Genomic DNA, 16,631 nt, shown 5'->3' on the forward strand with positions numbered 1-16,631 from the left:
TAGATTATGAGTTGGTCTGTATTTAAATCTACAGAACTATCGTGATTCTTAAATAAGTGCCCCAGTAAACACAGATTATAAGCACATTCTGACAAAAGTATTTTTTCTTCATTAAGTTTTAATTTATGTTTTTACTGGTAGAAATTATTATATGTATCATATATATATAAATGTATTTAATTAGAAGTGATCATTTATCTCCAGTTTTGTTGAAATTTTCAAAAGGTTCACAGTTTCTTTGCTCCCTCTGTAGATTACAACACTTCTGAGTCTCCAAGAAGCAGACAGACAGAATCACTCTTAAATATGAACTCAGCAGGTGAAGCAGGCTCCTTTGATCAGTCTTACTTATACCTGCTCCTTGATCCGTTTCTAATATAGACAGAATTTTTAAAGGATATAAATACCATATATATTCAGTCTTATTTTCCTTTTGGGTGTAAATATATATAAAGTTCTATATAATAATCCATAACATTATACCTACATAATCATACATTTCAATACATTTGTATTTCACCTATTATTACTTAATACTTTATTAACTTAATTTTCACTTATTTTTTAATCTACACAAAGACTGACAAACCACATTTTCTAAGATAAAGACAATCTTTTTAATGTGGTTAAGATATAGCAAATGATATATACTACAATAAAGGAAATATTCTAGGTGATGATTTATCATATTTAAGCCAAAACTGTATGCCTAAACAGCTATTCCAATTTAAAAACTACATGGTATACACACATTTTAAGTGTATTTATAATGTTAAATTATTTAAATTGCATGTGTATCTATTAGACATAATATAAATTTTAACTATACATAAAGTCTAACTTTTTAAATATAATTACCAACTAAAGTTAATTTCTTTTCTATTGCCTATAATAAGCTTAATGCACCAAAATATTGTCAAGCAAAAGCTCATTCAAATTAAAATTTGCCTAATCAAACAAAAAATGTATCATATCTAAAGCCAAAAGTTCTTAATACAAAATAACTTTCATCTAGCAATAGTTTCACAAATGCAATTCAATCCATTATAAGGTAGGATGGAGTTTCTTTAGCTATACAGAACCTTTGGGTATTTTTCTAGGATTATATGAATTAGAAAGTTAACTGTAATAGTGTCTAAAGTTACAATCTCCAATTTCTGGATTTTTAAACATTTATGTTTATTCATACCACATACTTTCCTCTGTAATTTCAAAGTGATTGAATTCTAATTTTTAGCTTGAACACTGATCTCTAGAAATGAAGGTTTGTGTGATTCAGTATCCTGTTTCTAAAATTTAAATCGCCAATGAGTTTTATTATTTTCAGACTAATAAGAATTAATAAGAATAATCAGTATTACTATAATAAAGCAAAACAAAAGAAGAAACAGGCAGCATTAACATAAAATAATAACAAATTTAATATTGGCCAAAGGATCAAAATTAAAAAGAAATGGGATATTAAATCTCTATTCTTTTTTTTTTTTTTTTTTTTTCAGGGACATGCCAGGTGTTTAATGGGTGCCTGGCGCTGCCTGCCAGGGCTGTCCATCCCCACAACGCTGGGGTTCTGGGCCCCAGCACCCCTCACCCAGACATTTCGCAGACAATCCAGCCACACACCCAGCTAGAGGAACCGGAAGAAACCGGCTGCACCTTCCCCAGGTGAGGGGAGGGCAAAGTTCCATTTTAAAAGAGAAAAGGCCTTGCATAAAAAAAGGTCTCAAGAGAAAATCACCACAAAAGGGGAAAAGAGCCTCCGTAAAACCCACACGTTCTACACTGAAAACAAAGTAATAGGTTAAAATACTGCATTTAAAAAAAACCTTGAGAAAGGGCGCAGACTTCAAGTTGCTTCCATGTCGTGGTCTTCGGGGTCTCCCTCTTGGCCTGCAGCGCTTTGGGGGGCCCGTGCGGCGGAGCGGCGGGTACCGACCCCCACCATTGGGTTGAAGTGCATCAGACTGCCATGTAGCAGACTCTCCCCGAATCCAGCGGCAGCTCTCGGCCAGGAGCCGTTCTCCCCCAGCTCTGGCCAGTGAGGCCCTCAGGGTGGCCGGGGCCGTCCCTCAGCCCATCGGGGGGCACACAGGAGGCCTCGCCGAGGCTTTGTGCCTCCCCTCCCATGTCCCTGCTCCCTGCCTGTTGGCTCGCCTGGGATTTAGCCTCCCTCCCCCGCTCCGAGCACCAGCTGGACCCCGGGAACTGGGGCCTCGCCGTGGCCCAGCGGGGGCAGCGGCGGCTCCCCCCGCGGGCCTGGTCGGAGCCCGGGGGAGGCGGGGGCTGCTCCTCCCCCGCCCGGAGGCGGCGTGGCTGCGGCTGCGGCTGCGGCTGCGCCTGTCCTCCGGTGCACCGCTCCGGCAGGACCTTGGTGGGCTTCTTGTCCGCCCGCTCCCTGGGCGCGCCGTGGCTCAGCAGCCAGCCCGTGAGGTCCTAGTGTGTCGGGTCGGGGCCCAGCATGAGCTTGGCGCGGCCAGGCTGGCTCTGGCGCCAGAGCAGGCCGACGTCGGCCATGGTCTGGATCTCCATCACGGCCCCCAGCACCGCATGCCCTTGACCAGCAGGCTGACCAGCAGAGCCGCAGCTCGGAGGGAGCCGCCGTCAGCAGGCGCCGCTGCAGCCCCTGCGTGAAGCGCACGTCCTCGGGCACCGGGCGCTCGGGCTCGCCGGGCAGGGTTGACTCTCGGTAGATCCAGTCCAGGAGGCGCGGCCCCCGCACCAGCTGGATGCCCTCCTCCATGGCGGTCCAGGGCCAGAAGGGCAGCCTGGAGGCCTCGAAGTGCAGGAAGGACTCCCAGTGCTGGCCCCAGGCCAGCAGCGTCCGGCAGCCGCCCCGCAGGGCCTGGCAGCGGTGGTTGAAGACGGCATCGCCGGTCAGGTCGCCCAGCACCACCAGCCCCCCCGGAATTCAGGGACAGCGCCAGGACAGCCCCCTGGTCATACACCCGCAGGAGAGATAAAAACAACATCTTAACTTGTCTTGCTTTCTCACAATGATTAAGACTGGAATATAGGGAAGGGGAGGGTATAGCTCAAGTGGCAGAGGGCGTGCTTAGCATGCATGAGGTCCTGGGTGCAACTCCCAGCACCTCCTCTAAAAATAAGTAAGTAAATAAACCTAATTACCTCCCCCCTCCCCTGCCAAAAAAGCAAAAAAGACTGGAACACAGGGACTCAAACACTTCCCTAACCAAGGTCCGTATTTTGATAGGAAAGCACAAAGGAAAAAAAATCTGACAGGAGTAATTCTCATTCTTTCTCTTTCTCTTTCTCTTTCTCTTTCTCTTTCTCTTTCTCTTTCTCTTTCTCTCTCTCTCTCTCTCTCTCTTTCTCTCTCTCTCTCTCTCTCTCTCTCTCTCTCTCTCTCTCACCAGCACATACATACAATTGCAATTAGTGCATGCCATTTGTATTATAAATATACATATAATTAACTTGAAAACTTAAAATTAACAATCTGGATTATTTGGCTTCTTTAGAAACATTATATAATAAATATTAACTATAAGAGAAATTGTAATACAAAAAAACTAGTTCTTTTTAAGGACCTTATTTGCTAGTCAGAATATAGTTACTGAACCTTAATGCCAAACAGTTACGTTAAATCTGTTTAAATACACACACAGGAAAAATAAAGAGAAATCCGTAAGAATGGCTTATTCACAGATATTCTTTGTGTCAAATTCAGTGCAATGCCAAAGATGTAAATTTTATGTGGTGTTATGCGTAATATTAAAATGTTGCTAATTTTTAGTAACAGTAAATCTTAACGTGAACTATAATATCTGGTTTAAACTATAATGCAGAAATAATTTCAAATACTATGAAATACATACAAAAGGAAGTTGTGCAGTCCACTTCTAATGAAATGGATAACTGAAGCAATTACTCAGATAATACAAATATATAATTACCTGTGTATTTTAAATAAAAACTATTTTGAAATCTTTCTTTTTCATCTTCAACTTGCATCTATAGATGCAAATTAGAAATTATGAGACCAAAACTATGCACTCAAGCAGGTTGAAACTACGAATATCATAACTGAACATCAGAGTTTAAATTCGAAAATAGAGTAGAAGTGCTTGATAGAGGAGAGCAGCAAATCAAACTTCAGGATATAAAACACCATTTAGGGAGCTCAGCTCAGTCGCCTGGTTAAAACATTTTTAAATAAATAAATAATACTAAGCTCTCAAATATACTTGAGTCTTTACCAAAGCTAAATCTTCACTGGTTGTGGCAACATTCTGTCTTCATTTTCCTTCATATCAGTGATTGTAAAATTTTCCTTTAATGTGATTTGACTGTAAAGCTGTAAATGCCTAAAATATTATTTTTGTCTTATTTAACTCTCTCAGGTTATGTCTGCTCCAGTGACCATCAAATGCTAAAAGAACTTGTGTTTCAAAGGACAGATTCTGGACTTCTGAATGTCATGATCCATTTTTCCTGTATTAAGATGATGGGAGATAAGAGCGGTGATTAGAAAGGCAGTTGTTGGAGGAATAAAGAGTAGTTTGTTTTGAAAGCTATGACTGCTCAATAGTTGTATAAAATGGGCAAGTCTTTTCTACATTGTGAGCCTTAATTTTCATATTCTAAAAAGGGCAAAGAACAATAATATTCCTCATTGGTTTTTTCTATCTATTTGTTTTTAGAATTGAGAGGGAATGTGTACAACTGCTTGGAGTATCAAATTAAATTTGACACTCATAATGAATAATCATGAAGTTGGATTATCAAGCTACTCTATAACAGTAACTTATGTAGTAAAAAACACACCACAGTACCCTTTCTTTCCCATTCATATTGTCTCTCTCTTCTCTATCTCTTTCCGACTAGCCAGTTTCAATGGAATATTAAAATTATTATGAAGTAAATGTATCTGGCAAATTCATGTCTGTTGTGAACTTCTCACTTGCTAAATTTTAATAAACTATTTTCCCAGGACTTGTTTATTGCTAAGCTTAGTTTTATGTGCATTTGAAACACTCACAGGTGACTGACAAACATTACAGAGCTACAGAGGACATGTTGTTAACACTCTATCTCAAAGCGTCTTGGTGTTTGGAATCACAGAGGAAATAGTGGGTGACCATCACGTACCAAAAATCATCCTACTGTACAAAGGACAGGCATCATCACTCACAGAAGGTAACGCATCACTCACAGCCAGAAGTTTCACTTAACTGGAAGAGACCTTTATGGTCCAGCTCCACAGAAGTTTCTCCCAAAACTCTAATGAAGCAATCACATATACTTGTATTGTTTCAAATAAATTTTTTTAAGTAGAAGAGTCTCCAGTTTATACTTTTAATTTATATTCAAATATCTAATTCCCTAGTCTCATGTTTCCAGTAGCCTAATATGCATCTCCACTGTGATACATAATTTTAAAGAGAGGGATTGAGGATGGAAAGAGAAAAGGAAGTACAGTGAACGGCAAAATCTTAAGCAACACATTCTTGGAGAGAGAAAGAGAAGTGGGGTAAAGTCTAGGCGAGACTTGGAAATACCTGAATCTGTTAAGAGGAGAGAGCTGAGCCATGTGTAGTAAGAAAGCACAGCAGAATTAGGCTGATGTCATCTGAAATGTTTTCATTCCTCTGGCATGAGGTCACAAGAGGTTTTAGTATTATCTGATTAATCAGGTAATACTAAAGTAGGTTTACATTTGGTGTTTCTTCATCACAACTAAGGAAAAGCTAACAGAATTTTAAATTCACTACTTGGTTCCAAAACCAAGTCCATCATATCCACCTCTATCTCCACCAACTGACAAGTTAGCAACTCCTTATTTCCATCAATGATACATGTTCTTTGTCACTACATTAAGAATCTGAGAACTGTGTTTCTTTTTGGGGGGGGACTTATACTAAAAACCATTTATTATTTATCTTAAATTCAAACTTCTAAAATTGATGTACAGTCAGTTTACAATGTTGGGTCAATTTCTGGTGTACAACACAATGCTTCAGTCATACATGAACATACATATTTTCATGTTCTTTTTCACTATAAACTACAAGATATTGACTATATTTCCCTGTGCTACACAGTATAAAGCTGTTTATCTATTCTATATATACCAGTCAGTATCTGCAAATCTCCAACTCCCAGTTTACCCCTTCCCACCCACCCCTTGCAAGCACAAGTCTGTATTCTATGTCTGTGAGTCTGTTTGAGAACTGTGTTTTACTTCAGTCCTCAACAAAAACTATTCAGCTGCTACAAACTCATAGATTCCACTTAGTTCCTGGCCCTAGTATCTCTAGCCTCGCTTGATGTGGAGAACTGAAAAGCCCACAAACCATGTAGATGATCTTGGGCTAGAAACGTAACCTCAGTACATTTATCAACAAAATCAGGATAGTAAATCATGGATTCTTTGGAGATTCTTGCAAGGATCAAATGAGAAAATGTGTGAAAAAAGCACATACTACAGTGCTCTAAACGTATTCAAAATGTAATTTAGTTGTCTCTCATGGAAGTGTTGTTCTAAACAAAACACTGCATTTACTGGGTTCACAATATCCCTTCTTTTAAAATTCCTCCCCTCCTTTCAGGATGAATCATGTGTTATACTGCGTCCTGAACACACCTAGGATACTTCCACCCGGCTCTAAACTTACCCTTCTCTGAAGCAGTATTATACTATCTCTGCCTAGTATTTTTCTCCTAGGATTGTACCATTCACTCTAAAGGACCATGTTCTTCTTCAATCCATGGGCTAATGGATTTTTTAATACCCCTGCAGTAACTAATATGGTGACCTGTACTTAATAGATGCTCAGAAATATTTGTTTGGCTTAACTGTACTGACCTGTTCCAAACTTCAGAAAAAAATAAGTTTCACAACCCGAGGGTTTTGTTTGTTTGTTTGTTTTAATTTTCCTATTCCAGAGTGAGTTTCTAAAATGATTCTCAACCTAAATCTGCATCAGCATGACCTGGAGAGTATTTTCAAACAACAAACAAATATTTAGACTGCACCCCAAGCTTCTTGAAACAGAATGTGGAGAGGTAATATTTTGAGAAAAGATCTCCAGGGGATTCTCATGTAAGCTTTCAGTTGAGACCACTGCTGTAAATGGTCCACAGTGTGTCTGGCAATAAGAAAATTTCAATACATTTTGATCTTGAGCACAGAACATGATCAAGATTTTCTATTTCATAGAATGGATATGTCATTTATGGTCGTCACAGAGATATGGAAAGTGTTCTTGAATATAAGCACAAAGAAAAACCTTTTAAATAAGGCTTGAAAATCTTTGCAGATATAGGTGGTAAAAGTACCTGAAGTCATGAATATATAAATCAATGTAGTATTTTATCCAGTAGATTGATGGTCAAAAAGATTACCGTGAATGAGGAAAAGAGGTGAGGCTTTCTTGTCTTTTCTTCCTTGGAAACCTCAACATATTTCTCACACATATTATAATATAAATAAGCTGTATTTTACATTTTTCTTTTTGTTACAAAATTACAAACTGTAAGATAGGTCACAGTATACCATGAAATAACAAAAATAACAAAAACAATGCTGAGTTGCTTCAGAGTTGAATAACTGAATCTATTCTGTATACAACTGTCAGTCTCTCAAAATGCTGTTGAAAACTCTTTCTTTCATCATTCTTTGGCCAAAAGAATCCTTAGAGAAACCATTCTTCAATGTTTTGAATATAACAGAAGCAGGAATTTGTTCACTTTAAGGACAAACACTAAGGATACTTAGAGATCCTAAGATTCATAGGAACTTAAATCAAAATGATCAGCAATAAAATAGGTATTACCTCATGTTTTATGAGGAATAAAGTGCTGGTAAGTTTCCTCTTTCTTGTTGCTCAACTTTAAAACAAGACCTAGAATCCTACATATGGAAATCACAGATTGACTTTAAATATGCTTTAGATGCTTTTGTCTCTTGAACTAGTAAGATGAAAGGACAAAACATATTCATTAAATTAGTGAGAAAAAATTTAATATGTAGTTTCTATAAAGTAGAATTGGAATTTTGGAACAAATGGGTAATCTGGGAGCCAATCTAACTTTTGCCAGCTCATTCACACTTAACTCTAAGCATCTATTCTTGGAATATAAGCATTTCACTTATCTGATCTTCCCAAGATTCTCTGGAGCAACCACAATTCCTGGATTTAATTTAGAAAATACTAGATTCTAACTCAGTAAAAAGACACCACATTTTCCATCGACAGCTAATCAAATTACTATTAGTAATATTTGTAGCTACTGCCAAAGATTTTCTAGATATAATCCTTTGTTATGTATCCTCCATTGTGCATCTGTCTCAGAGGTAAATTCTCTGCTTGTTGACTTAATCACCTCTCAACCCCACAGATAAAGAGGGATGAATTGGATTAGGAATTGAGCTGTCTAGGAATATTGTAGAAGTAGAGTTGGCATGTCAAATTTACTTTTTATAATGTTGCTATTTCTAGACATTTGGTTGCTATCTTAAGAGTTCATGGTAAAATTTTGAGAATACAGAAATGCACAAAAAATTAAAAGGGTAATTAATCACACTATCCATAGATAACCTTGCTGATGGTTAGTGTATATTTTCTGTTTACATATTTTAAGAACATTTTCCAGATACAGTATATAAAGCTGCAGTGTCCAATAAGGGAGACATTAATAAAATGCAGGCATTGATCACTTGAAAATGTGGCTACCAGAAGCTGGAGTAGCCCACCAGCAGACTGGCACCAGCCTTGGGCCCTCTAGGCCTTGCAGGCACTGGCTTCAAACCCACCCTGCCTACTAGTGGGGTCAGGCACAAGCTCCAGCCCCTCTCCATAGGGCCCTGCAGCTGGATGCCCTGGGACTGGGCCTTGCCAGTTAGTGGGCCCAAACTGGCCATGGGCCTTCCAAGGTCCCTCATCCAGTGGACCAGAACCCAGCCCCCACCACCAGCAGCTACAACAAGCCCTGGGAACTCACAGGCCACAGAGCCTCCAGTATTAGAACCCAACCCCATCCAGCAGCAGGCTACTTACTAGTCATGACACAAGGCAAGGCCTGACAGCCAACCAGGAGAGCAGCCAGCCATGCCTACCAGACTTCCCACAATAGCTGGCACTGATACAACAGGGGGGTCCACACTGCTCGTATAGGGGGCACCCCCAGAGCATAGATCTCTGGTGACCAGAGGGGTGTATGCCCCTGGGCTGCATAGGCTATCTCCAACATAAGCCACCTCTCCAAGACTGAGAAACATAACCAACCTACCTAAACATAGAAATTAACATAGAGAATTAGGCAAAAGGAAGAGACAGAAGAATATATTCCAAATGAAAGAATAAGATAAAGAGTCAGAAGAAGAAATAAATGAACTGGAAAAAAGAAACATATCCCGAAAGCATTCAAGGTAATGATCATAGAGATCCTCAAAAATTTGGGAGAAGAAAGTATGAACACAGTGAGAAGATCAATAAAGAATTGGAAAATATAATGAAGAACCAAACAGAGCTGAAGAATACAATAACTGAAATAAAAAAATCACTAGAAGGATTCGGTGGTAGATTAGATGATAAAGAGGGACACATCAGCAAACTGGAAGAAAGAACAGCGAAAATCGCCCAAGCTGAACAGAAAAAAAGAAAAAAAAGATTTTCATAAAATGAGAACAATTTAAGGTGTTATCGGAATACCACTAAGTGTACTAACAGTCACATCCTATATAGGGGTTCCAGAGGAACAAGACAGAAATAAAGGCAGAGAACTTAACTGAAGAAATGATAGCCAAAAACTTCCCTAACTTAGAAAAGTAAATAGATATCCAGGACCTAGAAGCACAGAGAGTCCCAAACAAGATGAACCCAAAGAGGTCCGCACCAAGAAACACTAATTAAAGTGGCAAAAAATGATGATAAGGAGACTCTTAAAAGCAGCAAGAGGAAAGTGATGAGTTGCATACAGAGGAGCTCCATAAAGACTATCAACAGACTTTTTAGAAGAAACTTGGCAGGAAGGGAGTGGAAGGATATATTTAAAGTGATAAAAGGAAGAAATGTACAACCAAGTATACTCTACTTGACAAGGATATCGTTCAAATTTGAAAGAGAGATAAAGAGTTTCATAGGCAAGCAAAGCCAAAAAAGAGTTCAGCACAACTAAACTGATTTTATAAGGAATATTAAAGGAACCTACTTAAGTTCAAAAGAAAAGACCACAACAAGAAATACGAAAACTAGGAAAGGAAAAATCACATTGGTAAAGGCATACATATGGTAAAGGTAGTAGATCAAGCATTTATAAAGTCAGTAGGAAGGCTAAAGGACAGAAGTAGAGAAATCACCTATACTGAAAACAAGCAGTGAAGAGATACGCAAACAAAAAGATGTGAAGCATGGTTTCAAAAATATTAAACGTGGCAGAGGGAGGAATAAAATGAAGTTAAGAGATTATCAATTTGAGATAATCATAAATATATAATCAGAAACAAAAAACTTATAATAAATGCATACATGCAAAAGAAATCCAAATACAACATTAAAGATAGTCATGAAATCACAACAGAAGAGACCAAAAGAAAAAGGAAGAAGCAAAAAAGAACAAAAACATCCAGAAAACAATGAACAAAGTGGAAATAAGTACATCCCAACCAATAATTACTTTAAATATAAGCAAACTAAATGCTCCAATCAAAGGATACAGAGTATGTTAACTCTAAGCCCACTTTGGGGAGAGTTTTTAATCATAAATCAAGGCTGAAGTATGTCAAAAGTTTTTTTGCATCTATTGAGATGATTATATTGTATTTATTCTTCAGTTTGTTCATGTGATGTATCACATGGATTGTCTTGCATATATTGAAAAATCCTTGTAATAAGTCCCACATGATCGTGGTGTATGATCCTTTTAATGTATTGATGGATTTGTCTTGCTAATATTTGCTGAGGGTTTTTTTTCATCTATGTTCATCAGTGACATTAGCCTGTAATTTCATTTGTTGTGGTATCTTTGACTGGTTTTGGTATCAGGGTGAAATGCTTCACAGATGAGTTTGGAAGCGTTCTTTCCTCTGAAAGTTTTCCAAATAGTTTGAGTAGGGTGGGTGTTGACGTTTCTCTAAATGTTTGGTAGAATTCAGCTGTGAAGCCACTGGGTCCTGGACTTTTGTTTGTTGGCAGTTTTTTAATTGCTAATCCAATTTCAAACTAATCATTGGTTTGTTCATATTTTCTATTTCCTCCTGGTTCTGTTTAGGGAGAAAGTACATTTCTAAGAATTTGTTCATTTCTTCTTAGTTGTTCACTTTATTGGCATACAATTGGTTCATAGTAGGTGCCATATATGGCAAGCCCACAGCTAACATCATACTCAGTGGTGAAAAGCTGAAAGCATTTCTCTAAGATCAGGAACAAGGTCCACTCTCTCCACTTTTATTCAACATAGTATTGGCAGTCTTAGCTGCAGCAATCAGACAAGAAAAAGAAATAAAATGAATTCAAATCGGAAAGGAAAAAGTAAAACTGTCACTGTTTGCAGATGACATGATATTATACATGGAAAATCCTAAATACATCACCAGAAAACTACTAAAGCTCACTACTAAAGCTCATCAATAAATTTGGTAAAGTTGCAGGATACCAAATTAATATCCAGAAATCTGTGCATTTCTATATACTAACAACAAACTATAAGAAAGAACAATTAAGGAAATGATCTCATTTACCATGGCATCAAAAAGAATAAAATACCTAGGAATAAACCTACCTAAGGTGGTAAAAGACCTGTACCTGGAAAGCTGTAAGACACTGATGAAAGTAACTGAAGATGATACAAACAGACGGAAAGATACACTGCATTCATGGATTGGAAGAACTAATATAGTTTAAATGACAATACTGCCCATGGCAATCTACAGATTCAGTGCAATCCCTATCAAAATACCAATGATATTTTTCACAGAACAAGACAAATAATTTTAAAATATGTATGGAAACACAAAAGACCCTGAATATCCAAAAGGTCTTGAGAAGAACAGAGCAGGAGAAATCATGCTCCTTGACTTCAGACTGTACTAAAAAGCTACAGTAATTGAAGCAGTATGGTATTGTACAAAAGCCGACACATAGATCAACAGAAGAGAAAAGAGATCCAAGAAATAAACCCATACACTTATGGTCAATTATTGTACGACAAAGAGGGCAAGAATATAACACAGAGAAGACAACCTCTTCAATAAGTGCTGTTGGGAAAACTGGACAGTTTCATGTAAAATAAGGAAACTGGAACATCTCCTCACACCATACAAAATAAATTCAAAAAGCAATAAAGAATTAAATGTAAGACTGGAGACCATAAAACTCCCAAAAGAAAACATGGGCAGAACACTCTTTGATATAAATTGTAGCAATATTTTTCTTTTTGGTTTTGTCCCCTAAAGCAAAGGAAATAAAAGCAAAAATAAACAAATGGAACCTAGTTAGACCTAAAAAGTTCTGCACAGCAAAGAAAACCATCCAAAAAATTAAAAGACAACCTACTTAATGAGAAAAAATATTTGCTAATGATATGATCGATAAAGGGTTAATATCCAACATGTATAAACAGCTCATACAACTCAACATCCAAAAAAAAAAAAAATACACACACAAACAACCCAATTAAAAGATGAGCAGAAGACCTGAATAGACATTTTTCCAAAGAAGATATACAGACGGCCATCAGGCACATGAAAAGATACTCAACATCATTATTCATGACAGAAATGCAAATTAAAACCACAGTGAGACATCACCTCACATCAGAATGGCTGTCATTAAAAGAACACAAATAACAAATGTTAGTGAGGATGGGGAGGAAAAGGAACCTTCATGTACTGTTGGTGGGGATGTAAACTGGTGCCACCACTGTGGAAAAAACACTATGGGGGTTTCTCAAAAAACTAAAAATAGTTACCATATGATCTAGCAATTCCACTTCTGGGTGTATATCTGGAAAAAACAAAATCATCAATCCAAAAAGATACATGTACCCCAATATTCTTAGCAGCTTTATTTACAATTGTCAAGATATGGAAGCAACCTGTGTCCATCAACAGGTGAATGGACAAAAATGATGTGGTATATGTGTACATGGAATACCACTCAGTGGTATAAAAGAATAAAAATTTTGCCATTTGTAGCAACATGGACTCAGAATATATTATGCTATATGTCAGGCAGATATAAGTCAGGAAGATAAAAACAAATAGTGCATTATATCATTTAAATACAATCTTAGAAAATAAAACAAAGTAGGGAATTCAACAAAAAGAAAATAGACTCACAGATACAGAAAACTAGTGATTACCAGTGGGACGAGGGAAGGGGGAAGGGCAATATGGAGGTAGGGGATTAAGAGTTACAAACTATCATGTATAAAATAAGAAGTAAGCTAAAAGGATATATTGTATACCACGGGGAACGTAGTCAGTATTTTATAATAACTGTAAGTGAAGTATAACCTTAAAAGTTGTGCCTAACTATGTTGTACACCTGTAATTTACAGAATACTGTACATCAACTATATCTCAAAAAAAAAAAAAAACCCCAAAAAGATTTCATACCTGATACCCCCACCAAAGAAAATGACTCAGAGTAGATTAATGGATTAGTAACAATACCCACACATATGCTGCCTAAAAAGAGCCTCACTTTAGTTCTAAGGACACACCCATACTGAAAGCTGAAGGGACAGAAAATGGTATTCAATGGGAATGGAAACGAAAAGAAAGCTAGGGTAGCAATACTTGCATCAGACAAAGGAGACTTTTAGAATAAAACTAAGATTATAACAAGAGACAAAGAAGGACAATCTCTATAACTAGGGATTGATTTGGCAAGAAGATATAATAATTGTAAATAAGTATGTACCCAATCTAGAAATATCTAATAGATAAAGCAAACATTAACAAGAATAATGGGAGAAATTGGCAGTAACATAATAATAGTTATTATTAGGTACTTCATTAGCAGGGTACTTTTTACCACATTTACATCAATGGACAGATTATCCAGGCAGAATATCAATGAGGAAACCCTGGCTTTAGGACACATTAGAGCAGATGGATTAATAGCTGTATGTAGGACATTCTATCTAAAAGCAGTAGAATACACATTCTTTTCAAGTGCTCATGGGATGTACTTCAGGACTGATATGCTAGGCCACAAAACAAGTCTCAATAAATTTAAGACAACAGAAATTGTATACAGCATCTTTTCCAACTACAACTGTATGAGAAAGAAGGAAGAGAGGAAAAGAACAGAGGGAGGAAGAAAGGAAGGAAAGGAAGAAAGAAAAAAGAGAAAGGAAAGGAAGACGGGAAAAACACAACATGCGGCATCTAGAAAACAAGCTAGAAACATTTTGGACAAATACAGCAGTGGTCTCAGCTGGAGGCATGTGCGAACAAATCTCACAATGTTGAAGACAGCCAGAAACAAAATTACTACGCAATTTCATCTATAAAAAATTCAAAAACACTCAACACTAGTTTTTTTTCCCCTTCCTTCCTTTAATCTTAAGCAAAAGAGACACAGGGGTTCAAAAGTAAAAATTTATTTTTCCCCCTCTCCCAAACCTTTGCCCCAGCTCCGCCACTGTAACCATCCCCTTCCTCCCCAGCAGGGATGGGAGGAGGGAGGATGCAGGCATCCCCAGCTGGGGAGGGGGAAGGCGGGGGGGGGGGGGTTGTGCTGAGCTCGGTGCTGGTCTCTTTCCAAATATAAATACACATCTCAGAACTCCTGGAAAATCCTTCCCCACCCACCATGCTCTGGAGAGGAGGGATGGGGGTGGGGAGTGCCAGGCACCTGCTGGCTGTGATTTACTGCATCCGCTGGGTGTGGACCCTAGGAGACCCTGCTGCTCATTGTGGAAGAGATGACACTCGGGTCCCCGCGGATGGTGGGGCTCCCTGGATCAGCTTCCCGGTGCTGGGGTTCACACACCAGCACTCCCCACGCTGCCCGTTCAGAGACGTCTTGCGCTGTCTGGGGTTGTGCAGGCCGTGCTTGTCACACTTGGGGATGTGCAAGGAGCAGAGGTGCTCCAGGGGGCCCCACTCATCAGGAAGACGCGTGGAGGAGATCCGCTCCAGGACCTGGTCCAAATCCTGCTGGCAGGGGGTCCTGGCAGGTGGTGGCTGCAGCTTCGTGGGCTCCTCCAGGCCGAGGTGACGTTTGCCACCCTTGCCCATCTGCTGGTGCTGCTCGGTGACCTCCCGGAACATGGCTGGCTCCTTCATGCCTGACTTCAGGGGCTTCCGGCCGGCACCGCCTCCGCCTCCCAAATTCATGTTCCCGTCCACGTGGTTCTCAGTCAGGCTTCCCTCAGGGTGGTCATCGCCTTTGGCTGCGACCTGCTCGGGGCTGGCACGGTACTCGGCATTGCGGGGCTTTCTGCAAGTGCCCTCGCCCAGGACCAGCGCCTGCAGGGGCCGCCCGGAGCCCGGATGGGAACAGCAGCGCAGCCCCCGGGCGCAGCGTGGGGTGTACACGCCGCACCGCGCGTCTCCAGCCGGGCGCCCACGGCGCCGCAGCCGCAGCCCGGTGCCCGGACCAGCTCGCGGGGCGCGCGGGCGCAGCCGGCGGCCCGGCCCCGGCGGCGGGAGGCGCGGCGGCGGGGGCTCGCAGGCGGCCAGGCTCTCAGGCCTGCAGGGCGGGCGGCGGGACAGCACCTCCGCGCGCCACCCATGGCCGCCACCGCCCGCGCCCGGTGACAGCAGCGACAGCAGCAACGGGCAGCAAGGGGCCGCACCGTGTTGGTGGCAGCCAGCGGACGGCAGCGAGTTTCGGGTTCTTTCCAACACTAAACTAGTTTTATAGTAACAGATGTCAGAAAAGTGGTTACTTTGCAGGAGGGGAATAGTAAACAAGAAAGGGAAGAGAGTGGCTTCTCCAGTGCTGGTAACGCTGCTTCTTGATGGAGATGCTGTTTACACAGTACACTAAACTGCACCCGCTGTATTTACTGCCTATTTATGCCTGTACACTGACTTACAAAGCTTACTGTAAAAACAGACCCTTTAGTTCCATCTCTTACTATGCTTAGAAAGTCCTTCCAAATTCAGGGATCATTTCATAGTTACCTATTTTCTTAATGTTTTTATCTTTCCCCTTATGTGGAAATTAATTTGGTCCCTACTATAAATTTTGATTAATTCTTAAGTTAGTTTGAATCTTACACATAAATTATTTCAAGTCACATGAAAGTATCTTTTGATTATTTCTCATCTTATTCTTCCTATTCTTATTCAAAAGTAGAAATTACAGTTTTTACTTGTACAGTCTACCTCTTTCATGGGTGCCAATATGAGTTAGTATATAATGTTGAATTCTGAGAGGATTCATTACTAAATCATGTCTACAGACCAAATTAAAAATAACATACTTAGATAACTTGTGTTATTTTCTATGCCAAGAAGTTAATCCTACTCAGCAATGGTGACATTAGAGGTACAAGATGATTTATTTTGGAAAGTGGACTTACAACCCCCATCTTTTTTGACACACATTTATACAATCCCACTCCTGTTCCTTTGCCCTGATTCCTGAGCTTGCCAGAATTTTTTGTCCTATTCTCAAGTTTTTCCCTGTAAGTTCCTTTCCCTCTGTCTC

At 39.7% G+C, this 16,631-nt stretch overlaps 2 pseudogenes; both read right to left on the minus strand.

Moving 5' to 3' along the window:
• Window positions 1–1,397: 1,397 nt before the first annotated feature.
• On the minus strand, window positions 1,398–3,889 carry LOC135319521 (uncharacterized; annotated as a pseudogene).
• A 10,008-nt stretch (window positions 3,890–13,897) lies between these two features.
• Window positions 13,898–16,315, minus strand: LOC116151310 (insulin-like growth factor-binding protein 2; annotated as a pseudogene).
• Between the last annotated feature and the right edge of the window lie 316 nt (window positions 16,316–16,631).

Source organism: Camelus dromedarius, chromosome 28 (assembly GCF_036321535.1).
Source record: "Camelus dromedarius isolate mCamDro1 chromosome 28, mCamDro1.pat, whole genome shotgun sequence".
Classification (NCBI taxonomy): domain Eukaryota; kingdom Metazoa; phylum Chordata; class Mammalia; order Artiodactyla; family Camelidae; genus Camelus; species Camelus dromedarius.